The sequence below is a fragment of the Oryctolagus cuniculus genome, chromosome 12 (genome assembly GCF_964237555.1).
Source record: "Oryctolagus cuniculus chromosome 12, mOryCun1.1, whole genome shotgun sequence".
Classification (NCBI taxonomy): domain Eukaryota; kingdom Metazoa; phylum Chordata; class Mammalia; order Lagomorpha; family Leporidae; genus Oryctolagus; species Oryctolagus cuniculus.
Genome location: NC_091443.1, coordinates 96,664,446 through 96,692,347, shown reverse-complemented (window position 1 = coordinate 96,692,347; position 27,902 = coordinate 96,664,446). Strand labels below are relative to the sequence as shown.

General features: G+C 45.5%; 1 long non-coding RNA gene across 1 annotated transcript in view; it reads left to right on the top strand.

The window, feature by feature from the left end:
• The window catches only part of LOC103346435 (neuroblastoma breakpoint family member 4), a 1,612,367-nt gene that overhangs the window by 435,529 nt on the left and 1,148,936 nt on the right, over window positions 1-27,902 (top strand). The window lies entirely within an intron of this gene.

Here is a 27,902-nt window from a genome sequence, read left to right as displayed (position 1 = left end):
TCCTCCACGGTTCCGGGGGTGGAAGGAGGAGAACGAGTGTGGACTCAGGACGCAGTTACGGGAAGTGGCCTCCTGCCTGCCCAGAGCTCTGAAGGGGAAGTGCAGCTCCACGGCGCACAGATGCCTTGGCATTCCAGTTATTATCTTAATTAACTCCTCACCAGGCGTTTGCTTGATAACTGTATTAAGCCTGGATCATAATAACAATCCTTTTGGAAGATTACCTACCGATACTTTAGGTTTTTCAATCAAAAAGCTTAAATTGCAAAATTACATATTTCAGGTGTGTTTTAACTCAGGCAACAAAAGTGAAGAGGCAACACAGAATCTCTGAACGTCAATGAGCTTCCTGCTCCTATGCACAATTATAGTGTTTTCGAAAAAGCACAAAAAAGAAGAGGCTGTGATATTTCCCCTCTCACGGCAATCCTTCCCCTGGCTTCGACTCCAGAGCCACGCAGGGTAACTGCTACCTGTTGTGATTGGTGTTAGCTTTCAGTGCAGGTGATCAGCCAGAATGTGTTTGGACAAAAATAGCGATTTTGCCCACCCCCAATCCACTTCCTTTTAGGTCCCCCACCACCGCTTTAGTTTGCCTGTAATTGTACCGTTCCCATAACAACAGCCTGATAACTGGATCTTGGTGCAGGGCTTCTAACAGGTTTGCCCGCAAAGCCACTGGCAATGCAGTAAGACCCTGTGTAGCAGCATCTCACAAAAGAGACAGCTTTTGGGGGAACGATTCTTGGCAGCTCTAAATCAAACTTGCCGCCAATTACGGCCGCTGAGGGTCTACACCGAGGCACAGTGGCCGGTGTTTCTCCTGCGTTCCTCCAGGCGCTCAGCCTTAGCACTGTCATTCCCTCGTGGCCTGTCTGGGACACAGAAAAATTCACACATGGAGAGAAAACACACAACGAAAGCCCTCTGTGTGGATCGCCCCAAATCTCGGTCATGATCAGGGGACAGCATTCTCCTGAGGTCTCGTGGCTGCTGGCTGTTACGCGGCAGCTCCAGGAATCCAGACACCTTTATGCATATGTATCTTTCCCTCTTTATTTGTGCTGAGCCGCTGTGTTGTTCAGGGAACAGGCACTGGCTGGAGCAGAAATTGCCTTTGTGGGGGCCTGCGGGGTGCCTGCACCTCAGGTCAGTGTCTCCCCACCTGCAGCTGTGTCAACTTGCTACTAATAGCAAGACAGCCGCTGTGCATAAGCCTGCAGTGGAATCTCACGTTCTGTGGGAATTTAGGCCTGGAGCTGTGCAAGCTGAGACGATGGTGGCAGGGACAAGCAATCCTGCTCGTCTTCAAACGCTGTCGCAGGGTCGGTTACCACTGCAGTATCGTACTTGAGGCCGCAGGTGTGATAGCCATGGAGGGAACTGTGAACACAGAGCCCTTTTTCCTTAGAGTAGACAAGACTCCCCTGCAGCCTCGCCGAGGGCCAGGGTGCACAGGGATGGAGGTGACTGTGACCCCTGGGAGCAGGGTGACTCTGAGACCAGTGCCCCTCAGTTTGTGGTTTCAAATGCATCATTTTGGATGAAAATTAAGTTTCTAAGCTGACCGGCTTCTGTGCTGATCATTACCACTTCCAGAAGCCACTGTCATTTTCTCGGCAACTGCTTATTTCACTAATACCTTGGCCGATCTCACTTGCGTTGCAGTACACATGACTGACTATGCAAAGTGTGCAGCACAGACTGGTAGCAACGGTGTCACCCGGGCTGGGGAGAGACTCAGGCCGCAGGGCTCACCCAGGCATCCTGAGTTGGACTCTGGGTGTAATGGGTGACTGGGGCCTGTGGGAGTTTGGGAGGCACCGTTGTACCAGCTGCCCGGCAAGTCCTCGGATTGCTCTGGTTTCTGCCTTTCCTTGGCCGGGATGAGTCTCGTGGTCATCTCCTGCAAGCAATGCTTTGGGATTTTAGTTTGAAAGCTCATCTTGAGTAAGTGTGTGTTTGTGTTTGTCCACATAGCTATTTGCATGCGTATATGCACTCAGGCACATTTGTGTATATGTGTGTGCATGTGTTTCTGTTCCCCCTGAGGCCTGCTATGTTCAGTTAAGAAGAACATGAAGACTCCCAGGTGGATCTGCCTGGGTCCTGCCCCAGAACTGGCTGACAAATGAACCCATCTCTTGGAGCCTCAGTTTTTCATCTGTTCGCTGGGCACAAGGATACCAACCGCACTTAGTTGTGGTGAGAATAAAAGCACTGTCCAGAAGGCCTCTGGCCTGGTGCCTGGCACATGGTGTGCATTTCATCAGCCACCCAAGATTACTGTTGTCTCGAGTGTTTACAGAAGGCTCCATGCATCATAATGGCAGGCAACGAGGTAGCCAGCAAGGAGACAGCTGAGGTCACCAGCCCTCCCCATGACCCCGCCAACTCCATGCAAACCCTTCCCTGTTTTCGGCAGTGACTAAGGTAACTCCAAACCATTATTTCTACAAAACCACCACCCACACCAGCACTGGCTGAAAATGTCCAACATGGCTGCTGACCATGTCCCTGAGGTGACCGATAGCTAATTATAATAACATCTCCATGGCTGACACTCCTACTCCCATCATGCACCTGACATCCAAAAGGCAAAAACTGGGAAGCATTCGAGCCCCGCCTCCTGTGAATCTTCTACTCCTTCTCTCTCTTGAGCTCACTGGGAAGGAATACCCCAGAGCTCGTGTGCAGCTCTCTCTCTCTTGGGGCCTACAACTCCTCCCTCTCCAGTCTGTGGTTTCATTTTGCTAATAATAACCGCATTCCTCTGCTAACCTTCACTTAATCTCATCCCTGAATTCTTCTTTGTGTCAGAGGCACGAGCCTGGAGCCAGCAGTTTGACCAAAGAGAAGTAAGAGATGCAGTCCTTGCTCTCAAGATTTAGAGTACCCCGGGGGCAAGAAATCCACAAGATACGAAGTCAGGAGTGAGCGGTCAGCAGGGCATGCACGCTCAACACTCTGTCTCAGAGGAGAAGGCAGGGCCCAGGGCACCTGCAGGAAGACTGGCTGGGGTGGGACACTAGAAGTACCTGCCTGTGGGGGTGGGGCAGCAGCTCTGCCCCTTCTCCAAGAGAGGTCCTGAGGGTTCCGCTTTTTTAAGGAGCTGAGATTCGATTTTTTTAAAAAAGATTTATCTATTTGTTGGAGAGGCAGAGTTACAGGCAAGAGGGGGAGAGAGACAGAGAGAAAGGTCTTCCATCCACTGGTTCACTCCCCAGATGGTCACAATGGCTGGAGCTGGGCCAATCTGAAGCCAGGAGCCAGGAGATTCTTCCAGGTATCCCACGTGGGTGCAGGAGCCCAAGCACTTGGGCCATCTCCCACTGCTTTCCCAGGCCACAGCAGAGAGCTGGATCAGAAATGGAGCAGCCCGGACTCACACCGGCATCCATATGGACTGCTGGTGCCACAGGTGGAGGCTTAACCTGTTTTGCCACGGCGCTAGCCCAGAGGTTAGATTTTTCATCTTTGGGAATCTCTGTCTTCCTTCTTATTTCACGTTAGAGTCTCAGCAGGCGTGGAGGATGGCTCGGAACTTTCTGGCTGCTGCTCAGAAGTCCCCTATGACTTCATCACGGATTTGGAAGCATGGAAGTTTCACAAATGAATTCAAGGAAGACTTCCTGGAGGTGGTGACCCAAGGATTGGTCCTCTACAGATAAGGAGGCAGAAGGAGACTCGGGCAGATCCATGCTACCCAGTCCTGGTAGAAACCTGAATGTAGATCTCCATGTGTGAATGATCTCTCGATTGAGACAAATTTAAGCCATTTGGGACCTTGGGTGACTGTTAGATGGGACTGGAGTGTTTTGGGTTTGTGAAGTTCAAGAGCAGCGTGTGCTGACTTCTGACAGAGAGAGGAAGGCTCAGCTGATGGAGAAGTTTGTCCATCTTGCTGCTCGTCAGGCTCTGGGCCAGCCCAGGATGTTCAAACCACAAGAACAAGGATGCTTGTCTGAAGACAAGGCAGTAACCGCCCCTCGCCCTTGGCAAGACGCAGCCTGAGCAAAGGATGCTTGGTGTTGGACAAGTCAAATGCCGAGCGTGTGTGTTCACTCGGCTCAGTCCAGCCCACGCTGGAGAAGAGTCTGCCTGTGCCGGGCAGGCAGCAGGGACAGCCCGGCTCGAACCCTGCCCAGCGAGCCTGCAGGCGGTTTCAAAGTCCTGGCTGCAGGATGCTGGCTTGCCGGGCATCCGTTCTCCCTCCAGCTCAGCCAGTCCAGCGCTTCCTGAGCACTGGCTGTGTTCCCGGCATGGAGCTGAGTTCTGAGACTGGAGTGTGCTACCAAATCAGAGAAGCTGGCCGACTTGGTCAAGGGGGCAGAATGCGATGTGAAGACCAAATCCCCCAGTACTTTAAAAACGGGTTAGGATTTGCAGCTGCCGAGCTCCATCATGCAGCATGAAAGCAACCGTGCATAGTCTGGAAAGAGCGAGCGTGGCAGTGTTCCTATAAAACTTTATTTACAAAACTGGGCAGCAGGCTACGTTTTGCCTGCCAACTGTAGTCTGCCAATGGCTGTTCCAAATGATCACATCTCAATACCGTAACACACAAGAACCAGAAGCAGGAGGAACCACACGAGCCCAGGCCATCCATTCTCTGTAGGAACTGTCTCTAAGCTGTCTCTGGTAAGTTGTGGGCCAACTTCTGCTCAGGCATGGGAATCTTACCGTGCATGAAGCAGCCCTTCTTACATGTGGATAGTTCTCATGTGTGTGGAATCTTCTCATGTGTGGATAGTTCTCGTGGCTGAAAAGTCTCCACTGAGCGCAACTTGGTTGACTTCTAACTTCCATCCATGCTGTTCTCTTGGGAGCAAGCCCTCCCTGGGGACGGAAGCCTGCCACCTTTCTCCCAGCAATCATCCCCCACAGGATACAGCTCCCACTCTACAACCTCCCTGGGGCTCTCCCAGGGCTGTGCTGCATTATGTGTATTTTTCAACATTTTATTCAGCAAATCTTCAAGTATGCATTCGTTTGAAGAACTGGAGGGGTGGGTGTTGTGGGGCAGTGGTTAAGCCACTGCTAGGGACAGCTGAGCATTGGCCCCTGCTCTGCCTCTGGTCCAGCTTCCTGCTGTGGGCACCCTTGGAGGAAGCAGGTGATGGCTCAAGTACTTGGGCCAAATGTTCGGCCCTGCAGGGGACCCAGATGAAGTTCTGGGCTCCTGGCTTCAGCCTGGCCCAGCCCTGGCTGTTTACAGGTATCTGGGGAGTAAACCAACAAATTGAAGATATTCTCTCTCTCTCTCTCTCTCTCTCTCTCTCTCTCTCTCTCTCTCTCTTCCACTCTACCTTTCAAACAACCAAATAAATGACAAATAATGACAAATAAATGACAAAAAGAGAATTATATAGTGGACATCCATATACATGCTAGATTCTGTTTACATTTTGTTATACTTGCTTTATTATGCATCCATTTATCCATGCCTACCACTGAGGCCCTGCAAAGGAAATTGGAAGCATAATGTCACACACACACACACACACTTCCCATTACCACAACAAGCATAGCATTGTCAAGAGTTCTGTTTTTTCTAATTTGGAGATAAAGTTCATATGCAATGAAGCACATAAATCTTAAGTGTACATTGCCTGAGCTTTGACAAATGCACACTTCAAATGCCTATCAAAATTTAGAAAAATACTCTAACTTCCAAAACTTCTCTTATGCTCCTGCCAGATACTTGCCTCTGTAACCTTTTAGAGGGAACAACTTTACTGATTTTTTCTGCTTGTTCTGTAATTTCATAAGAATGGAATTATACAGAATGACCCCTCTAGGGGCTGGCGCTGTGGGCAGTGGGTTAAAGCTCCAGCCTGCAGTGCAGGCATCCCATATGGGCGCCGGTTCCAGTCCTGGCTGCTCCTCTTCCGATCCAGCTCTCTGCTATGGCCTGGGAAAGCAGCAGAAGATGGCTCAAGCCCTTGGGCCCCTGCACCCATGTGGGAGACCTAGAAGAAGCTCCTGGCTCCTGGCTTCAGATCAGCTCAGCTCTGGCCCTTGTAGTCATTTGGGGAGTAAACCAGCGGATAGAATACCTCTCTCTCTTTCTGTAACTCTGTCTTTCAAATAAATAAATCTTTTTTAAAAAAATGACCCTGCAGCCATCTTTCACACACCAGACATGTGAGGGTCACTCTTTCTGTGGCACACAGCAGCACGGCATATGTCAGTAGCTGACTTCTGTGTATTGTTGAGTAGTCTTCTGGTCAGCAAGAGTTTGTTCACCGCGTCACACTAATGATTCCTATAGAACTAGGAGTAAACTAAACACAAACCATGAAACACCAGGCCTAAACCAAACTATCTTTAGTTATATGAAGTGTACATGGTCTCTAGAAAGAGGTCAAACAAAAATGACCCAACTACTGGGACAAATGATATGTGGATCAACATGCCTTCTCTCTTGTCTCCTATTGGTCGATCCTTCTGCCAAACCACATATCTTAAAAAAAAATTTATTTGAAAGGCAGAGTGACAGGGAGGGAGTGAGGGAGATGAGAGGGAGAGGGAGAGGGAGAAGGAGAGGGAGAGGGAGAGGGAGAGGGAGAGGGAGAGGGAGAGAGAGAGAGAGAGAGAGAGAGAGGTCTTCCATGCACTGGTTCACTCCCCAAATGGCTGTAATAGTCAAGGCTAGGACAGACTGAAGTCAGGAGCCAGGAGCTCCATCTGAGTCTCCCATGTGGGTGGCAGGGCCCATCCTCTGCTGCTTTCCCAGGTGCACTAGCAGGGAGCTGAATCAGAAGCAGAGCAGCCAGGACTTGAACCAGCACTCTGATATGGGATGCCAATGTCGAAAGCAACAGCTTAACCCACTGTGTCACAACACCAGCCACTGTTCCACACATCTTGATTACTGTAACTATAGAGGTTTTTTAAAGATGTATTTATTTATTTGAAAGGCAGAATTAGAGAGAGAGAGAGAGAGATGGAGAAACAGAGAGATCTGCAAGGGCCAGAGCAGAGCTGATCCAAAGCCAGGAGCTTTTTCCATGTCTCCCACATGGGTGCAGGGGCCCAAGGACTTGGGACATCTTCTGTTGCTTTCCAAGGTGCATTAGCAAGGATATGGATCAGAAGTTGGGCAGCTGCCCACATTAGATACTGGAGCAGCAGATGGTGGCTTTACCCACTCTGCCACAGTGCCAGCCCCACTATAAAATCTTAAGATTGGATAAAGTGCTTTCCCCAAATTTATTTCTCTTTTTAAAAAAAACTGTTTTAGGTGAACTCATTCCTTTCAACATCAAATTAATATTAAAACAATCCAATCTATTTATTTGAAAATTTGCCAGGATTTTGATGAGTTTAATTATGTTTAACTCTATATGAGTATATCAGTTTGAGGAGAATTAACATATTTACTATGTAAGTCTTCAAATCCATGAACATGGTATGTCTCTTTATTCGTATCTTCTTTCATTTTCTTTCATCAGCGTTTTACGTTTTTGCGGCCTATAAACCCAAGGACATATTTTTGGGGGGGAAGTTTCAAGTAATACTGTAATTCTAATGTCAGAGTGCTCTGCATGTTAATTTCTTATCTCAAGATCTTGCTAAACTGTTATTTGTTCTAATTAGTTCAGAGCATTGGTTTTTGTAAATTCCTTGGCATTTTCTACTTAGACAAGTTTGTCTTCAATATCTTCTTTATCTACATTTTTTTTTCTTTTTCCTTAGAACATGCACCAGTATGCTGAGTAGCAGTGGTGAGAGCAAGCATTCTTGCTTTGTTCCCAGTATTAGGGGATGCATTCAATCTTCGTTTGCTAACTAAAATGTTAGCTGTAAGGTTTCTGTAGATGATCTTGATTGGGTTGAGGATGTTGCCCTCTGGTTGAAGGTTTTAGCATGAACTGGTGTTGCTTTGGTCACAGGCTGTTTCTGTTGATGTGATCATGTGATTTGTCTTTTTAGTCTGTTAACACAGTGAATTGTAATGGTAGATTTTTGGGTAGTGTACTAGTCTTGCATCCCTACCTGGAATAAACCATTTAATCATGGCACACACTTCTTTTTCTTACACTGCTGAATTCTATTTTGTGATATTTTGTGAAGGGCTTTGCATCTTTATTCATGAGAGATACTGATCTGTAGCTTTCTTTTTGCACTATTGTGTCTGATTTTGGTGACATGGTAATACTGGATTCATAAAATATTTTGAGAAGCTTTCCTTCCTCTTCTGTTTTTACAGAAAATTTGGAACAATTGATGTCAACTCTTTCAAAGTTTGTATGACTCTGGTGAAACTGTCTGGGGCTCAGTTTTGTTTCTGAGAGTTCTTAAATGAAAAAATCAATAATATTAACAATTTTAAGGTTGCTCTAATTATTTGTCTCATGCTATATGAGTAGTAGCTTATTCTTTTCAAGGTATGGCCAAATTTAGAGTGTAGAGCTGCTTGCGGTATTTCTATTATCCTTTTGAGTTCTGCAGGGTCTGTAGTGGTACCTTTTATTTCATCCCTGATATTAAGGATTTATGGCTTCTGACTTTTCCTTTCATGCTGGCTACCGGTTTGTCAATTTTATTGATCTTTTCAAAGAAGCAGCTTTTTGTCTCATTGATTGTTTTCTCTCCTATTTCATTATTCAATTTTATTTATCTCTGCCTTTGTCTTTACTATTTCCTTCCTTCCATTGCTTTGTGTTCCCTTTGTTCTTCTTTTTTCAGGTTCTTGGGGTGGGAACTAAGATTACTCACATGAGGCTTTCTTTCCTGAAGTAAGTCTTTAATGCTATAAATTTCCCTCTCAGACCTGCTTTAGGTGTGTTCAATAGATGTTGATGTATTGTATTGTAAGTTTTATTAGTTCAGTGTATTTTTAAATCTTTCTCTTTGACCCATGGATTATTTACAAATGTATTGCTTAATTTTCAAGTGCTTATAGATTTTTCTATGACTTTCTGTTATTGATTTCCAGTTTGATTCCATTGTGGTCAGAGAACCAACAACGCATGATTTCAGTTCTTGTCAATGCATTGGGTGAGCCAGGGTATTTTCTTCCTTGGTAAATGTTCTGTCTGTTTCTTTTCCTTCTTCTTTTCTTTTTTTTAAGATTTATTTATTTATTTATTTGAAAGTCAGAGTTACACAGAGAGAGGAGATAGAGAGAGGTCTTCCATCCTCTGGTTCACTACCCAGATGGCCACAATGGCTGGAGCTGTGCTGATCTGAAGCCAGGAGCTTCTTCCAGGTCTCCCATGCCAATGCAGGGGCCCAAACACTTGGGTCATCTTCTACTGCTTTCCCAGGCCACAGCAGAGAGCTGGGTCAGAAATGGAGCCCCTGGGTCTTGAACCAGTGCCCATATGGGATGCTGGCACTGCAGACAGCAGCTTTACCAGCTATGCCACAGTGCTGGCCTCTCCTCTCCTCTCCTCTCCTCTCCTCTCCTTTCTTTCTTTCTTTCTAAGATTTATTTATTTATTTGAGAGGCAAAATTATGAGGGTGGGGGCAGTCTTCCATCCACTGGTTCACTCCCCAAATGGCCACCACAGCCCCAGCTTGGCTAATCCTAGCACCCATGCAGGAAGCCTGGATTGAGTTCCTGGCTTCCAGATTTGGCCTAGCTCAGCTGCTGCCATTGCAGACATTTGGGAGGAGCCAGTGGATAGAAGCTCACTGTTTTTCTCTGCCTCTTAAATGAATAAATAAATAAAAATTTAAAATAGTCTAGATCCTTGTTTATCAAAATGAACAGCTCTTATAAAGCAAGTTTTAGAATAATATGAAAAATATGATGCTATTTGTGCAAAATTTTTAAAATACATAAAACAATGCCATACATTATTTATGATTGTACATACATGTAGAAAAATATAAAACCAAGAATTTAATGAATTTACAGCAAATCTATGGTGGTATCTCTCTCCCAGGAAGGCAGAGAAATGATGGCATCAGTACAGGGAGTAAAGCTAACTTCATTTTCACTTGTATTACTTTATTTGTTTATCAGATTTCTGAGGACAGAAAAACTCCATGAATGAGTTGGTCCTTAATCTTTGTAATCAACAAGTACAAAAGAATCATGAAAACATTCGATCAGTTTCTCAGCTGATACAAACATTCTTTTCTCATGAGTTGTTTTTCCTAGTGCATCATGATTTTAAATAAAATGTTCCATTGTTAAACTAGCTGAGTATTAACATAACCAAACTGCCAATGAAGTTTTCAGGAAACAAGCATGAGATCAACACTGTGATTGATTCATAGACTGAAATGAAGTTTAGGGTCACTACTTCTTAATCAAAACTCTTCACGGTGGACCTAATGATTATTTCTTCCTCCATTCAAGAAATGCTAAATGAGTAACTCCTCAGGGCGACTATTTCCTATTCCCCAGGCTCTGGGGCCACTGTTGGCAACTTCCCTGAGCCACGGAGCTCTGGGGCCACTGTTGGCAACTTCCCTGAGCCATGGAGCTCACTGTGTGGAGTGGAGAATTCCTAGCGACCAAATAGTCACACAGCAAAGCTGAACATGCACACATGAACAACAAAATAAATGGGGGTGTTTTGTTCAGCTTCATGACATGAGTGGAGAAAAGAGTTTTCTAGTCCGAGAGAGAAGCAAAGTCCTTCTGGTGGGGCGGGGGGTCAGCCTGGGGGTCAAGGAAATGTGACAAGAAGAAAAACCCGAAAGCATTGGGATGGATTAAAGGAAAGAAATGAGAACCTGAAATGGGCCAGAAAGGAAGGTTGGGCCCCATGTGCCATTACAATGGGCTTGGCTTTCATTTTAAGAGCATGGGGAAGCCATCGAACGGTTCTAAGTGGTTGGACTGGTCAGCCTCTGGAATGATGATTCCACCTGAAGTGGAGCAACTGGACTGGAAGGGGTCAGCGCAGGTACAGCTAGAACAATCAGGAAGCTACTTTAGGTGAATGGAGGTAGCTTGGACTAATGTGGTGATGGTGATGGTGGAGGTGATGGTGATGGTGGAGGTGATGGTGATGGTGATGGTGGAGGTGGTGGTGATGGTGGAGGTGATGGTGATGGTGATGGTGGAGGTGGTGGTGATGGTGATGGTGGAGGTGGTGGTGATGGTGGAGGTGATGGTGATGGTGCAGGTGGTGGTGATGGTGGAGGTGGTGGTGATGGTGATGGTGGAGGTGGTGGTGATGGTGGAGGTGATGGTGATGGTGGAGGTGATGGTGATGCTGGAGGTGATGGTGATGCTGGAGGTGGTGGTGATGGCGATGGTGGAGGTGATGGTGGTGGTGATGGTGATGGGGGAGGTGGTGGTGATGGTGGAGGTGGAGGTGATGGTGATGGTGGAGGTGATGGTGATGGTGATGGTGGAGGTGGTGGTAATGGTGGAGGTGGTGATGATGGTGATGGTGATGGTGGAGGTGGTGGTGATAATAGAATTATTGGTGATAGAAGCAAATGGAAACCTACCCATTATTTAGGAAGCAAAATGAACAATATTTAGTTATTCTTAAAAATGAAGTATGTGGGGCCGGCACCGCAGCTCAATAGGCTAATCCTCTACCTGCGGCACTGGCACACCAGGTTTTAGTCCTGGTCGGGGCACCAGATTCTGTCCCGTTGCCCTTCTTCCAGGCCAGCTCTCTGCTGTGGCCCGGGAGTGCAGTGGAGGTTGGCCCAAGTGTTTGGGCCCTGCACCCCATGGGAGACCAGGGTAAGCACCTGGCTCCTGCCTTCAGATCAGCGCAGTGCTCTGACCGCAGTGCACTGGCTGCGGTTGCCATTGGAGGGTGAACCAACGGCAAAGGAAGACCTTTCTCTCTGTCTCTCTCTCTCTCTCCCTGTCCACTCTGCCTGTAAAAAAAAAAATGAAGTATGTGGAACAAGGATACTTCAAGCTTATTTTGCAGAAAGTCTAGGAACCATCTCAGCTTGCTCTTGGTTGAGTGTCATGGGTGCATCTGCTAACCTTTTTTCTATACTACAGTTTAACAACGTGCCTCTAATGTTAGCGTTCAGCCCTCCATGGTGACAACAACCATCTTGCGATGTTCTTGATTGCTATGGTGGGTTAAAACTGCACACTCTTTGCTAGTTCTGTTACCAAGGGATGAGGGTCTATGTCATTTTGCCTGTTAACCTGGGCTGGTTTATGACTGCTTTGGCAAATAACTCATGGGGGGAATGCTGTGCATCTCTTGTGCAGCTGGGTCAGAAGCCTTGCAGCGTCTGCCTAGGTTTCATTGAGCACTCTCTCTGGCAGCTCTGAGCCACCATGACGGAATCCAAGTTGTTTGTGAACACATGTTTTAGGCGTCACATGTAGACTCTCTGGTCACTAGTCCTCACCTTCCAGCTGCACCCACCAAAGCCCCAGACTTTTGGAGAAGACTTCTTAGACCCCCCAGCTCCATTCATCCGTGAGCTGAGAAACACTGTATGACCATGCTGGTTGAGCCCTGCCTCAACACCAGTCCCCACAACACAGAGTAAAAGTTGCTGTATAAGGTTGTTAAGTTTGAGGGTACTCTGTTAGGCGGTAATGACTGGAATGCCTGATTTTCCAGAAATAATGCTCTTCACTGTATTAGTCCATTTGCCATTGCTATAACAAAATACCCAAGGCTGGGTGCTTTCTAAAGAGAGGTTGCTTAGCTCTCAGTTTTGGGGGCTGGAAGTCCAAGATCAGGTGGCTCAACAATTCAGTCTCCAGTGAGGGTGCCCTTGGCTGCATCACACCGCAGTGGATGGCATGATTAGGGGAGTACCTGTGAGACAGAGAAATCCCTGGGAGAGACAGGAAGTCAGAGAGAGAGAAGGAAGGTGGTAACAACCTTCCCACCTCTGAAAGGTCCCACCACCTCTTGGCATCACCACCTGAGGAAGACACTTCCAACACTTGAAGGTAAGCAAGGGTGTGTTCTGCCTTGTGACACAGAACGTGTCAGCTCCTTGGTGGTGCAGACAGACACACCCAGCCCCATGATGAGACTTCCTTTCCATCCATAGCATCTGGTCCCTGAGCCTGGGGAGTCAGGACTTGTGTAATGGATGCTGCTGCCAGCAGTTGGGTCCCCCAGCACTGGAATGATGCATGGCCCAGTCACGGAGGGTATTTAAATTACTCAATTTGAACAGTCTTCCCCATGGAAAAGATTAAATCCCAGCTAACGGAAAGATGCATGAAACGTGGGGGGTGGGGGTGGCAGGGGACACCTGTCAACAGTGCCATCTCTCATCAGACCTCGGTTCAGCAGAACCATCACTTCTTGGCAGCTGCTTGGAGAGAGATGGAGCCTGCGTGACTGCTGGGGTGTCCACAACAAGGGAAGCAAATTGATGACTGCACCTGGTAACTCTTAAAAAGTCTGTGTGGTCCAGTTACACTTTTCTGCTTACTGTGTCTGTTGTCGAATGGCATTTCTTCCTGGAATAAAAGCTCACTGAGGCCGGCGCCGTGGCTCACTAGGCTAATCCTCCGCCTTGCAGTGTCGGCACACTGGGAGAGTACTGCAGGATGGCCCAAGTGCTTGGGCCCCTACTCCCACATGGGAGACCCAGAGGGAACTCCTGGTTCCTGGCTTTGGATCAGCCCAGCTCTGGCCATTGCAGCCATTTGGGGAGTGAACCAGCAGATGGAAGACCTTTTTCTCTGTCTCTCCTTCTCTTTGTCTGTAACTCTGCCTTTCAAATAAATAAATAAAAATATTTATAAAAAATGACCTTTGTGTTTTAACAGTGAAAACAACCTAAAATCAACAAAAATGGTTAAATTGAAAACCAAGGAGAAAACATTTTTAAACATCTTTTTCATCACAGTAAATGAGTAAACAAAGTAAATGAGATGGGCTTTTAAAAAAGATTTATTTATTTATTTGAAAGGCAGGGAGAAAGGAAGACATACATAGAGAGATTGCCCATCTGCTGGTTCACTTCCCCAGATGCTCGCTAATAGCTGGAACCAGGCCAGGCTGAAGCCAGGAGCATGGAACTACATGCAGGTCTCCCGTGTGGGTGGCAAGGGCCCAAGTACTTGGTCCGTTAGCTGCTGCTTTTTCAGGCACATTAGCAGGGAGTTGGATTGGAAGTGGAGCAGCTGGGATTCAAGCTAGTGCTCTTATGGGATGCTGGCATTGCAGGCTACAGCTTAACCCACTGCACCACAATGCTGGTCCCTAGGAGATGGACTTTTAAAAGGGGCTAGAAAACGGTACAAATAAAGAATCATAGGAACAGAAAGGAATAAACAAACATAGATACTTGAGACTTTTTAAAATTTCAAAGGAAAAAAATGGATAAATTTGGCTAGAACAAAAACCTCTGTACAACAAAAGACAAAGTGAAAACATGCCTTAGTAAAATTGATAAGAAGAAACAAGAAAAGAACCCAATAGAAAAATAGCCAAAAATGAACAGATAATTCATGGATAGGGCAATCTGTTCAGCAAATGAATACATGGAAAAAGTGCCCAAGCTGGGCCAGCGTGGCAGTGCAGCAGACTAAGCCAGGGCTGGTGATGCCAGCAGACCATATGGGAGCGTTGATGTCTTCCTGGCTGCTCTACTTCCCATCCAGCTCCCTGCTGATGAGCCTGGGAAGACAGTGGGAGAGGGCCCAAGCGCTCGGGCCCCTGCTACCCACGTGGGAGACCCAGATGGAGTTCTGGGCTCCTGGCTTCAGCTTGGCCCAGCCTTGGCTGCTACAGTCATTAGGGGAGTGAACCAGCAGGTGGAAGATCTCTGTCTCTGTCTCTGCCTCTAATTCTGCCTTTCAAATAAATATATATTTTTTTTAATGAAAAAGACAGACTGCCCAAGCCCATGAGGAATGAGGCAAAGGCAGATCAAAGCAACCAGATGCTGTGTCCTCCTGTCCTCTCAGACCCAAAATGCAGAAGGCCGAGAAAGAGCAGCAGGAGAGGGGAGAGGCAGGCGCGGTCAAACCTCCCATGCGGCAACTTCAGTGCAGGTTCTGAAAGACGCCCTGCAGGGTCCATGAAGCTGGACGCCTATCAGGGTCCCGTGAAGCCGGGCGCCTGGCAGGATCGGTGAAGCTGGACGTCTGGCAGGGTCCCGTGAAGCTGGCTATGAGCAGGAGCTCCGGTCCCTCCCCCTAGCTGTGCTTCCAGCGCTTTCCCCACAGCATGGCGCTTTCCCTCACACCGGCCAGTTCTCCATCTCTCCAGATCCCCACTGCGTCGCCCAGTGCTCAGCTTGATTCTGACAGGTACTGGAGGGAGCACAGCCCCCGAGGTGGAGGGCGAGGAGTGGGGTGGGTGCCGAGCAGCTGGTCCTCTCCTGCTGCCCCCCAGGTTCCCAGCATCTCGGTGTATCCATCATCTCAGAGGCTGTCGGAACCCTTTCCCTTAGGGTTTCTAAGGAGGTCCTGCTGCCAGGCAGTGGTGACAGATTACATCATGGGTGATGGACTTCTGTTCCAGCTCCTCTCCCCTCCTTGGAGGCCGATGGCAGAGGAGGCTGCCAGTTCCGACCCTCCTCATCCTCAAGCTCTCTGGGGTCAGTGGAGAGCTACTCAGTGTAAACTGAGCTATGGTTGCCAGGGGCTTGCTGCTGATCGTGAAAGGTGTTCCTCTCGACCTCATCCCTCAGGCAATTGCAAGGGTGTTCAGGCTGTGAGTCAGGAACTGAGATGAAGAGCAGATACAGAATCTCACTGGATCGCAAATTGTCTTCTTTAGGCTCAGCCACGCTGAGCAGGCAGTGCGCATCCTCGGTATCACCGCATGGTTTCACATGGTTCTGGAGCTTCAGCTCTCAAATCGCCTTCCAAGTGACAAGAAGAGGAAAACGGAGGACAAGCAGAGGTTCACAGTCTCCTCTTTCCCCTTTTAAGGGAATCTTCTTGAGGTACCTTTCTCTGAAGGGAGGAGAGAACTTCCACTTTGACTATGACCTTGTCTAAATAAGATAAGAGTCGGTGAACTCAAAAGGCTTCCATAGCCTTGGAAACTCATGACCGGAGCATAGGGAGATTATTGATGCCATAAACAGGAATGTCAATTGGTAAAGTCAACAACAGGAGTCACTGTGCACTTACTCCTCATGTAGGATCTCTGTCCTTAATGTGCTGTGTATTGAGATTTAATGCTATAATGAGTACTCAAACAGTATTTTTCACTTTGTGTTTCTATATGGGTGCAAACTGTGGAAATCTTTACTTAATATATGCTAAACTGATCTTCTGTATATAAAGAGAATTGAAAATGAATCTTGATGTGAATGGAAGGGGAGAGAGAGCGGGAAAGGGGTGGGTTGTGGGTGGGAGGGAAGTCATTGGGGTGGGGAAGCCAATGTAATGCATAAGCTGTACTTTGGAAATCTTTATTCATTAAATAAAAGTTAAAAAAAAGGAATCTTCTTGTGTAGGAAGCTCCTGCTTATGCAGTAACGGTCAGAGTATAGACATGGCCACCCCTGAGAGCGAGAAAAGTAGAAATGGTAGCCTTGTAAGTGCACATGCTGCTCTGAATAAGGATGGGAGAGGGTGTTCAGGATGCAGCAAGAATCCTTTGTGTCTCCACTTAAAGGTTTGTGTTTAGGAGAAGGCTAAATAAATGGCAGTGTTTCCATCTGCTCAATGGAGTGCTGTGTGGTGGTTAAAATGAGAGGAATGGAGCCACATAAATCCACACGCAGCACCCTCAAAACAAAGTCTCTTGCCTGAAAAAGCAAGTTGCAGAATGGCTTCAACTAAGCCATCTCATTTGTGTAAAATCCTGTAGAACAATACAACGTATCTTTTATGGCTACATAAACTATATATGTTGGGGAGAATAGAAACACTAAGAGCAGGATGGTGTCACCTCCAGGAAGGCAGGGGAAGGTGGGATCAGACAGACCCACAGAGGTTTCTTCACAGAGAAAAGAATGAGATTTGGAGGAAATGGAAAAGTGCTGAGACGTGGTAAGGTGACACTGTGCATATGGTATGCAATTCCTTGTTCTCTACACACTTCTGTGTGCTTAGCATCTTTCTTCTCCAACAGCTATTTATTTCCATTTAAAAAGCAGAGAGGGGGCCATCATTGTAGCATAGTGGGCAAAGCCACCACCTGCGATGCAGGCATCCCTGCCGTGGGTGCTGGTTTGGGTCCCGGCTGCTCTACTTCCAGCTGCCTGGGAAAAGCAGCAGAAATAGCCCAACTGTTTGGGCTCTTGCCACCCACATGGGAGACCTGGAAGAAGCTCCTGGCTTCAGCATGGCCCAGCCCTGGATGTTGTGGCTTTCTGGGGTGTGAACCAGTGAATGGAAGATCTCTCTCTCTCTCTCTCTCTCTCTCTGTAACTTTGATTTTCAAATAAAAAAAAATCTTAAAAAAAAAAGGCAGAGAGATCTTCCAACCACTGCTTCAGTCTTCAAATGCCCACAACAGGATGGCCTGTGCTGTGAGTCGCCTTCCACTGGGGAAGGAGAAAGAATCACGGCTCTGGCGCAGGGAAGGATGGGAAGGCAGCACGATGCTGATTAGATGCCGGCTGAGTTATGGAGTCTTCCAGAAGAGGGGGAGTCGCTGGGCTTGGGGATGCAGCCAAGGGGAACGGTGGAAAGCGATAAATTCCCGTGGCTGCAGGACCTGCTGGTGGCAAACACTCGGCGCGGAGAGCCGGGAAGGAAGGGAAGAGAGCGTGGAGTCGGATTTTGTCTCAGCGCCAGTGCCTGGAATGCGGTAAAAGACAGCTGGCACGGTGGCCACTGTCCCAGTCCTCGGTCTGCAGCTCCCTGGGCCAGCTCCGCAGCCCAGCTTCTGTCTGCCACCTGGAGTTAGGAGAGGAAAGCTCCGTGTTACAACTGGAGCCACGCACACATGGATCAGATCTCAGATCTGCAAATGTGTGGCCGTAGGAGGGATTAGCAGACAACAAAATGCCATTAAAAGCTGAGACGCAAGAGATCCACTCCCCCTGAAAACATGCAGGCCCCTTCGACGAGTTCTCTCCCAGCCAAAGCCCGCAGACTCCCATCTTGTCAAAATCACTGCTAATTAATAGCTTTCCACTTCCCACTGAAAGACAAACAATTTACAGGGAAGTCAGGCAAGCCCACGCATAATCACTCTAACACCTTCCATGTATGTTTTGAAACGTGCTCTCACATTTCATGATCCTTTTATTTTACAAGATGGGTAAACTGCAGACAATTATGGCCATAATATGGCTGAGGTGTTTGGCTTTTATCTCTTTGTAGTAAATTGTGGTTGTTCAAGCCTTCTCAGTAATGGTTTCCACTGCTCTCTTGATTTCTTCCTATCACCCGACAATAAATATGACTTTTTTTTAAAAAAGAGAATGTTATTTTATTATGTCACCTGTTCAACCAGCAATATAATAATTAAATAATTTCTTGGTAAGCACAACTCAATTGAATTCCACTAACACAAATATTATATGGGGTGGGAGCCAAGACGGCGGAATAGTGAGGGCGCGCACCGATAGTCCGGGAAAATTTAGTTTAATAAAAGGGGAGTGACGGTAGCCTCAGAAAAAAGAACCAGGAAAATATTGCAGAGGAAACCCTTCTGGATTGAGTGGTCGTGAATCGGAGGACCTACTGGGAGAACAAGGTCGCCCACCATGTGGAAGCCGAGCCGCGGGACCGAGCCGCGGAAGCCGAGCCGCGGGACCGAGCTGCGCAAGCCGAGCCGCGGGACCGAGCCGCTGGAATGCGAGGTGAGCCGAACCTCAATAGCCCGAGACACCGGCAGGCAAGCGGAGAGAGGATACTAGAGGGAACGACCCCCGGGGTGGGGGGGACTTCACCAGGCTAACTGGAAGAGAGAGAGAGGAAAAAAAAAAGGTGACTGGTAAGGACACGGGTTTCTCTCTCTCCGCTCACCTCTCAAGGGCGAGCAAGACAAAGAGCAGGCGCCATCTTGGACATATGTCATAAGCAGAGCGACCTCAGGTCTGCACTGGCCCTGAGCCTAGCAGAAAAACCTGACTCTGGGCAGGGCAAATTAACAGGAGATTAGGACCTAGTAAATTTGTGGTGCTACTGAACTGAGACTGTGAAAAAAGAGACGGTGGGGGAGAGAACTCACGGAATTCACGTGAGCACTCTCCAGAGACGCTACAATTCCGTAACTTTGGCAACCCAGTGGGAGACTGAAGGAGAATTTGAGCCCACCCTGAGGGCAGAACAGATTCCCTGTGTGGTCCTTGGGAAAGAGCTTCTGATCTCTGGCTCCTGTGGGTATATCATTTGCCTGCTAACTACCTCCAACTTCGTTCAGCTGTGCAGAATAACTTCCCTTTTGAATCAAAAAAAAAAAAAGAAAGAGAGAGAGAGAGATCTATCACGCCTAACCTGGGAGTGTCACCTTTGGCACACCAAACAGAGCTCTCAGGCCACACCCATCTCAAGCCCTAAGGCTCCATCAAAAACAGATAGTCCACTTAATCTAGAGTCATAGTATAACAAGAAAAAGCACCACAGTGAAGAAACCAAATATCTCCAATATGCCAAATAACAAACGCAAAAACCAAGGTAATAAAAACAAGGAAGTCACCATGAAGCCCTCAAATGAAAAAGACACCCCAATTCAAGATTATGAGGATGATGATATAGAAGAAATGCAAGAAGCAGATCTCAAAAAATTGATAAGAACATCAAGAAGTTCTCAAAAACAAATTCTTGAACTACAGAAATCCTTAATGGACAAGATAGAAAATCTCTCTCGTGAAAATGAAATATTAAGGAGGAATCAAAATGAAACGAAACAACTAGTACAACAGGAAACTTTGATAGTGACTGAAGTGAAGAATTCAATAGATCAAATGAAAAACACAATAGAGAGCCTTACAAACAGAATGGGTGAAGCAGAAGAGAGAATATCGGACTTAGGAGACAGAGAACAGGAAAGGATACAGTCAGACCAAAGAAAAGAAGAGGAAATTAGGAATCTAAAACATATTGTCAGGAATCTTCAGGATACTATTAAAAAACCCAACATTCGGGTTCTAGGAGTTCCTGAAGGCATGGAGAGGGAGAAAGGATTAGAAGGCCTTTTTAGTGAGCTATTAGCAGAAAATTTCCCAGGTTTGGAGAAGGACAGAGAAATCCTAGTACAGGAAGCCCACAGAACCCCTAATAAACACGACCAAAAGAGATCCTCACCACGACACGTTGTAATTAAACTCTCCACAGTGAAACATAAAGAAAAGATCCTAAAATGTGCAAGAGAGAAATGTCAGATTACTCTCAGAGGATCTCCAATCAGACTCACAGCTGACTTCTCATCAGAAACTCTACAAGCTAGGAGGGAATGGCAAGATATAGCCCAGGTACTAAGAGAGAACAACTGCCAGCCCAGAATATTATATCCTGCAAAGCTATCATTTGTGAATGAAGGTGAAATAAAGACTTTTCATAGCAAACAGAAATTGAAAGAATTTGTTGCCACTCGTCCAGCCCTGCAAAAGATGCTTAAAGATGTGTTACACACAGAAACAAAGAAACACGGTCATCAATATGAAAGAAGGTAAAGGAAGGAAACCAAGGAAGGAAAGCTCACAGCAAAAGATCACAGGGAATTCAAAACATATATTAGAACTTATCTTTGGCAAATGGCAGGGCAAAGTTACCACTTATCATTAGTCACATTGAACGTGAATGGCCTGAACTGTCCAGTTAAAAGACACCGATTGGCTGATTGGGTTAAGGAACAAAACCCATCTATTTGCTGCTTACAAGAAACTCATCTTTCCAACAAAGATGCATACAGACTGAAAGTGAAAGGCTGGAAAAAGATATACCATGCCAACAGAAATGAAAAAAGAGCAGGCATAGCCATCTTAATTTCAGACAACATAAACTTTACCACAAAAACCGTTAAGAGAGACAAAGAGGGACACTACATAATGATTAAGGGATCAATTCAACAGGAAGATATAACAATTATCAATGTATATGCACCTAACTACAGGGCACCGGTTTATCTAAAAGATTTGTTAACGGACTTAAAGGGAGACTTAGACCCCAATACAATAGTACTGGGGGACTTCAATACTCCACTCTCAGAAATAGACAGATCAACAGGACAGAAGATCAACAAGGATACAGTAGATTTAAATGACACTATAGCCCAAATGGATCTAACAGATATATACAGAACTTTCAATCCTACAGCTAAAGATTTTACATTCTTCTCAGCAGTACATGGAACCTTCTCTAGGATTGACCACATACTAGGCCATAAAGCAAGTCTCAGCAAATTCAAAAGAATTAGAATCATACCATGCAGCTTCTCAGACCATAAAGGAATGAAGTTGGAAATTAGCAACTCAGGAATCCCTAGAGCATATGCAAACACATGGAGATTGAACAACATGCTCCTGAATGAACAATGGGTCATAGAAGAAATCAAAAGAGAAATCAAAAACTTTCTGGAAGTAAATGAGGATAACAGCACAACATACCAAAACTTATGGGACACAGCAAAAGCAGTGTTAAGAGGAAAGTTTATATCAATAGGTGCCTACATCAAGAAATTGGAAAGGCACCAAATAGATGAGCTTTCAATTCACCTCAAGGATCTAGAAAACCTACAGCAAACCAGTCCCAAATCTAGTAGGAGAAGAGAAATAATTAAAATCAGAGAAGAAATCAACAGGATTGAATCAAGAAAAAATTACAAAAAATCAGCCAAACGAGGAGCTGGTTTTTTGAAAAAATAAACAAAATTGACACCCCATTGGCCCAACTAACTAAAAAAAGAAGAGAAAAGACCCAAATCAATAAAATCAGAGATGAAAAAGGAAACGTACCAACAGACACCACAGAAATAAAAAGAATCATCAGAAATTACTACAAGGACTTGTATGCCAGCAAACAGGGAAACCTATCAGAAATGGATAGATTCCTGGACACATGCAACCTACCTAAATTGAACCAGGAAGACATCGAAAACCTAAACAGACCCATAACTGAGACAGAAATTGAAACAGTAATAAAGGCCCTCCCAACAAAGAAAAGCCCAGGACCAGATGGATTCACTGCTGAATTCTACCAGACATTTAAAGAACTAACTCCAATTCTTCTCAAACTATTCAGAACAATCGAAGAAGAGGGAATCCTCCCAAATTCTTTCTATGAAGCCAGCATCACCTTAATTCCTAAGCCAGAAAAAGATGCAGCACTGAAAGAGAATTACAGACCAATATCCCTGATGAACATAGATGCAAAAATCCTCAATAAAATTCTCGCCAATAGAATGCAACAACACATCAGAAAGATCATCCACCCAGACCAAGTGGGATTTATCCCTGGTATGCAGGGATGGTTTAATGTGCGCAAGACAATCAATGTGATACACCACATTAACAGACTGCAGAAGAAAAACCATATGATTATCTCAATAGATGCCGAGAAAGCATTTATAAAATACAACACCCGTTCATGATGAAAACTCTAAGCAAACTGGGTTTGGAAGGAACATTCCTCAATACAATCAAAGCAATCTATGAAAAACCCACAGCCAACATCCTATTGAATGGGGAAAAGTTGGAAGCATTTCCACTGAGATCTGGGACCAGACAGGGATGTCCACTCTCACCACTACTATTCAATATAGTTCTGGAGGTTCTAGCCAGAGCTATTATGCAAGAAAAAGAAATTAAAGGGATACAAATTGGGAAGGAAGAACTCAAACTATCCCTCTTTGCAGATGACATGATTCTTTATTTAGGGGACCCAAAGAACTCTACTAAGAGACTATTGGAACTCATAGAAGATTTTGGCAAAGTAGCAGGGTATAAAATCAATGCACAAAAATCAGCAGCCTTTGTATACACAGACAATGCCATGGCTGAGAAAGAACTGCTAAGATCAATCCCATTCACAATAGCTACAAAAACAATCAAATACCTTGGAATAAACTTAACCAAGGACGTTCAAGATCTCTACGATGAAAATTACAAAACCTTAAAGAAAGAAATAGAAGAGGATACCAAGAAATGGAAAAATCTTCCATGCTCATGGATTGGAAGAATCAATATCATCAAAATGTCCATTCTCCCAAAAGCAATTTATAAATTCAATGCAATACCAATCAAGATACCGAAGACCTTCTTCTCAGATCTGGAAAAATTGGTGCTGAAATTTATATGGAGGCACAAGAGACCTCGAATAGCTAAAGCAATCTTGTACAACAAAAACAAAGCCGGAGGCATCACAATACCAGATTTCAGGACATACTACAGGGCAGTTGTAATCAAAACAGCATGGTACTGGTACAGAAACAGATGGATAGACCAATGGAACAGAATTGAAACACCAGAAATCAACCCAAACATCTACAGCCAACTTATATTTGATCAAGGATCTAAAACCAATTCCTGGAGCAAGGACAGTCTACTCAATAAATGGTGCTGGGAAAACTGGATTTCCACGTGCAGAAGCATGAAGCAAGACCCCTACCTTACGCCTTACTCAAAAATCCACTCAACATGGATTAAAGACCTAAATCTACGACCTGACACCATCAAGTTACTAGAGAACATTGGAGAAACCCTTCAAGATATTGGCACAGGCAAAGAGTTTCTGGAAAAGACCCGGGAGGCACAGGCAGTCAAAGCCAAAATTAACATTTGGGATTGCATCAAATTGAGAAGTTTCTGTACTGCAAAAGAAACAGTCCGGAGAGTGAAGAGACAACCAACAGAATGGGAAAAAATATTTGCAAACTATGCAACAGATAAAGGGTTAATAACCAGAATCTACAAAGAGATCAAGAAACTCCACAAAAACAAAACCAACAACCCAATTAAGAGATGGGCCAAGGACCTCAATAGACATTTTTCAAAAGAGGAAATCCAAATGGCCAACAGGCACATGAAAAAATGTTCAAGGTCATTAGTAATCAGGGAAATGCAAATCAAAACCACAATGAGGTTTCACCTCACCCCGGTTAGAATGGCTCACATTCAGAAATCTACCAACAACAGATGCTGGCGAGGATGTGGGAAAAAGGGACACTAACCCACTGTTGGTGGGAATGTAAACTGGTCAAGCCACTATGAAAGTCAGTCTGGAGATTCCTCAGAAACCTGAAGATAACCCTACCGTTCGACCCAGCCATCCCACTCCTTGGAATTTACCCAAAGGAATTTAAATTGGCAAACAAAAAAGCGGTCTGCACCCTAATGTTTATTGCAGCACAATTCACAATAGCTAAGACCTGGAACCAACCTAAATGCCCATCAACGGTAGACTGGATAAAGAAATTATGGGATATGTACTCTTTAGAATACTATACCGCAGTAAGAAACAACAAAATCCAGTCATTTGCAACAAAATGGAGGAATCTGGAACACATCATGCTGAGTGAAATAAGCCAGTCCCAAAGGGACAAATACCATATGTTCTCCCTGATCGGTGACAACTGACTGAACACCAAAAAGGAAACCTCCTGAAGTGAAACGGACACTATGAGAAATGGTGACTTGATCAGCATAGCCCTGACTGTTAATGAACAGCTTAATACATTATCCCTCTTAGTAGTTTTTTTGTCTGTTCTACTTAATATGACTGGTTTAATTCTGTAATTAATACACAGTTATTCTTAAGTGTTGAAAATTAACTGAAATGTGATCCCTGTTAAACATAAGAGTGGGAATAAGAGAGGGAAGAGATGTATAATTTGGCACATGCTCAAGCTGACTTGCCCCAAATGGTAGAGTTAAAAACATACCAGGGGATTCCAATTCAATCCCATCAAGGTGGCATGTACCAATGCCATCTCACTATTCCAAGTGATCAATTTCAGTTCACAATTGATCATAATGAAAGGACTAAGAGTCAAAGGGAGCACATAAACAAGTCTAGTACCTGCTAACACTAACTGATGGAATAAATAAAGGGGAGAGTGATCCAACATGGGAAGTGAGATACTCAGCAGACTCATAGAATGGCAGATGTCCTAAATAGCACTCTGGCCTCAGAATCAGCCCTAAAGGCATTCGGATCTGGCTGAAAAGCCCATGAGAGTATTTCAGGCATGGAAAGCCAAGACACTCTGGCAAAAGATCTCTGCGAGTGAGATCCCAGTGGAAAGAACAGGTCTTCAAAGAAGGAGGTACCTTTCTCTGAAGGGAGGAGAGAACCTCCACTTTGACTATGAGCTTGTCTAAACAAGATAAGAGTCGGAGAACTCAGAGGGCTTCCATAGCCTTGGAAACTCATGACCGGAGCATAGGGAGACTACTGATGCCATAGACAGGAGTGTCAATTGGTAAAGTCAACAACAGGAGTCACTGTGCACTTACTCCTCATGTAGGATCTCTGTCCTTAATGTGCTGTGTATTGAGATTTAATGCTATAACGAGTACTCAAACAATATATTTCACTTTGTGTTTTTATGGGGGTGCAAACTGTTGAAATCTTTACTTAATGTATACTAAACTGATCCTCTGTAAAAAAAAAAAAAGAAATTATCAACTCCCAACTTGACTCTCACTGGGATTAAACATGACAATAGGTCTGATCTGATTTCATCATCATTTAAAAAAAATCATCTATTATTTTTCACTTTATGTTTCTGTGTGAGAGCAAACTGTTGAAATCCTTACTTAATGTATACTAAGCTGATCTTCTGTATATTAAGATAATCGAAAATGAATCTTGATGTGAATGGAAGGGGAGAGGGAGTGGGAAAGGGGAGGGTAGTGGGTGGGAGGGACGGTATGTGGGGGAAGCCATTGTAATCTATAAATCGTACTTTGGAAATTTATATTCATTAAATAAAAGTTAAAAAAAAACAAATATTATATGGTACTTGCCTCTGAAAATCTAATATTAAGTGTATTAACTCTGTTGCGTACCATTTTTCTCTGTATAGGCAAAAAGTACTGTCTGGATAATTGAGCAGGCAATTTGCTTTTGAAAGATGTTATCAAAGGACACGAGGATTTAATTTCAGATTTTTATTAGAAGACAACACGTTCCACTTGGGATCCTCGGCACAAGACCCACGGCTGCCATGCTTCAGAGGTGTGTGCACGCCTGCCAAGGAGGGCAAACATCAAAGCTAGGGCTATGGGGACAGTTGCACCACAAAGGGCATCCTTTGCTTCTGAGACTCATTCTCTTGATTGCCTGTTCCTTTGGAAATGTCCTTAGGCCACCTTGGCCAGAGGCATTCTTGGACTTCTGAAAATGTGAAATTCATGTAAAAAAAAAAAAGGATTAAGATTTAAAGGTGACAGCTCTGTTAGGATAATCTCCCACAGAAACCCTCTAAACAATGGAGAATATTATCCTTACACCTTTTGACTGTTGGCTGTCCTTTGGGGGTGGTCTCAAGATGTGATTCCAGAAAATAGGCAATCTATTAGTGTGATTTAAGGATTCCTTCCCAAATTCTCCCCTCAGTAGGGCTCAGCAGGGAAATATGGTATATACAGTGCGCCTTCCTCCACAGTGACATGGGTGGCCTCCCATTAATTAGGTTATGGAAATGCAGAGCTAAATTGTCATCTGTGGAAAGTAAAATGAAATGGACTCTTTTTTATCTTTCTGCCTCCCGAATTTTGAATTCATTGAATACGGCAGGCTATAGCAAAAGCATTCCTCTAAGACCCTCTGATATTTGAAAGTCAAAAATCTGCAGTGCGACCTTCTTTCTTCTCAGGCCCTTTCCTCCTTCTTCCCAGGCCCCCGACACCGTCACATCAGGGAGAGAGACAGCCACAGTCCTAAGAGGTCATTTATGTGATAATAATGATGACGGAGTGCTTCCCATGGCTCTCTTGATTTTACCGAGTGGCTTTGCAAATATTAGCTCACTTGTGTACAAACCCAAGATCCCTAGCTGTCGCTCCCCGTCTTCATGGAGGAACGACACTGGACCCTGCGCTGTTCTTTTGTCTGCTCGGCCCTCCCCGGGTTTACTGCTGGTTCTTCCTGGGTTGGCTACCGTCCCTTCCACCTCCGTGGAAGGGTGGTTCCCCCTGCCACTTTTCCCCACTTCCACGGGGGAGCGGCACACCGCCGGCCGGCTCTCTCGGGGGCTGCACAGGTGTTCCTTCAGATAGATGTTCCCCCTAGATGTTCCTGGTGCATGTTGTCTCTCTCCTCCTTTATAGTCCTCTCCACCAATCCGTGCTCTGCTACCCACACACCGAGTATGCTGCTCTCCTCCAATCAGGAGCAGGTCCTACAGTTTATTGGTTGAACTGGAGGCAGCTGCGTAGAAGCTGTTTCCCTTCTCAGCGCCATATTGTGGGAGAGCAGATGCATAGAATAAGTCTTAATTCCAGTAACTTAGTCTAGTCCGGGTTGCTCCCCACACCTAGCAATTGGCGACGGTGGTGGCTGGGAAGGGTGTAGGGTTTGATTTCCCTTTCACACTCAGAGTAGGGAATCAAAGCAAAGAGAGATGGAATAGCTCCACTTTGCTTGTCTTCCCCTCTCTCTATTAATTCCAAATCCATCGTGAGCTCCTTGGACCTTGGCTAAATTTTATGTGGGTGCTGCTCTTGTTGGCTGATGTTCTTTCTTCGCGATCCTGAAGGTCCCCTTGGAAGGCCAGGAGGTGGCCTCCCCCTGCTCCTCTTGGGTTCACCCATCCTGAAACGTGACCTTGCTCTACTCTTCTGCAAGCGTTGTGATGACGGGGATGCAGGTTTGCACTGCAGGGCCAGCAGAGCTGTTGGGTGACTCATGGGAATATCATATTTAGCACGTTTCCCCCAGTGAAATGTATGTATTTAGATGACACATAATACTGTTTAAAAGCCAAATCAGCTTGGCTCTTAAACTCAGCCTCATGGAAGAAAATGGAGGAGTGGAAAAGACAGAATGAGCTCACTTGGGAGAGCCAGCTGGCCAGAGAGTCCTTTCAGGCCATCCAGGCAATGAGCTCACACAGGGACATCGATCGTGGACGCTGAACTGTGGGGCATAAGAAATAGGAAGTGGCCTTATAACCAG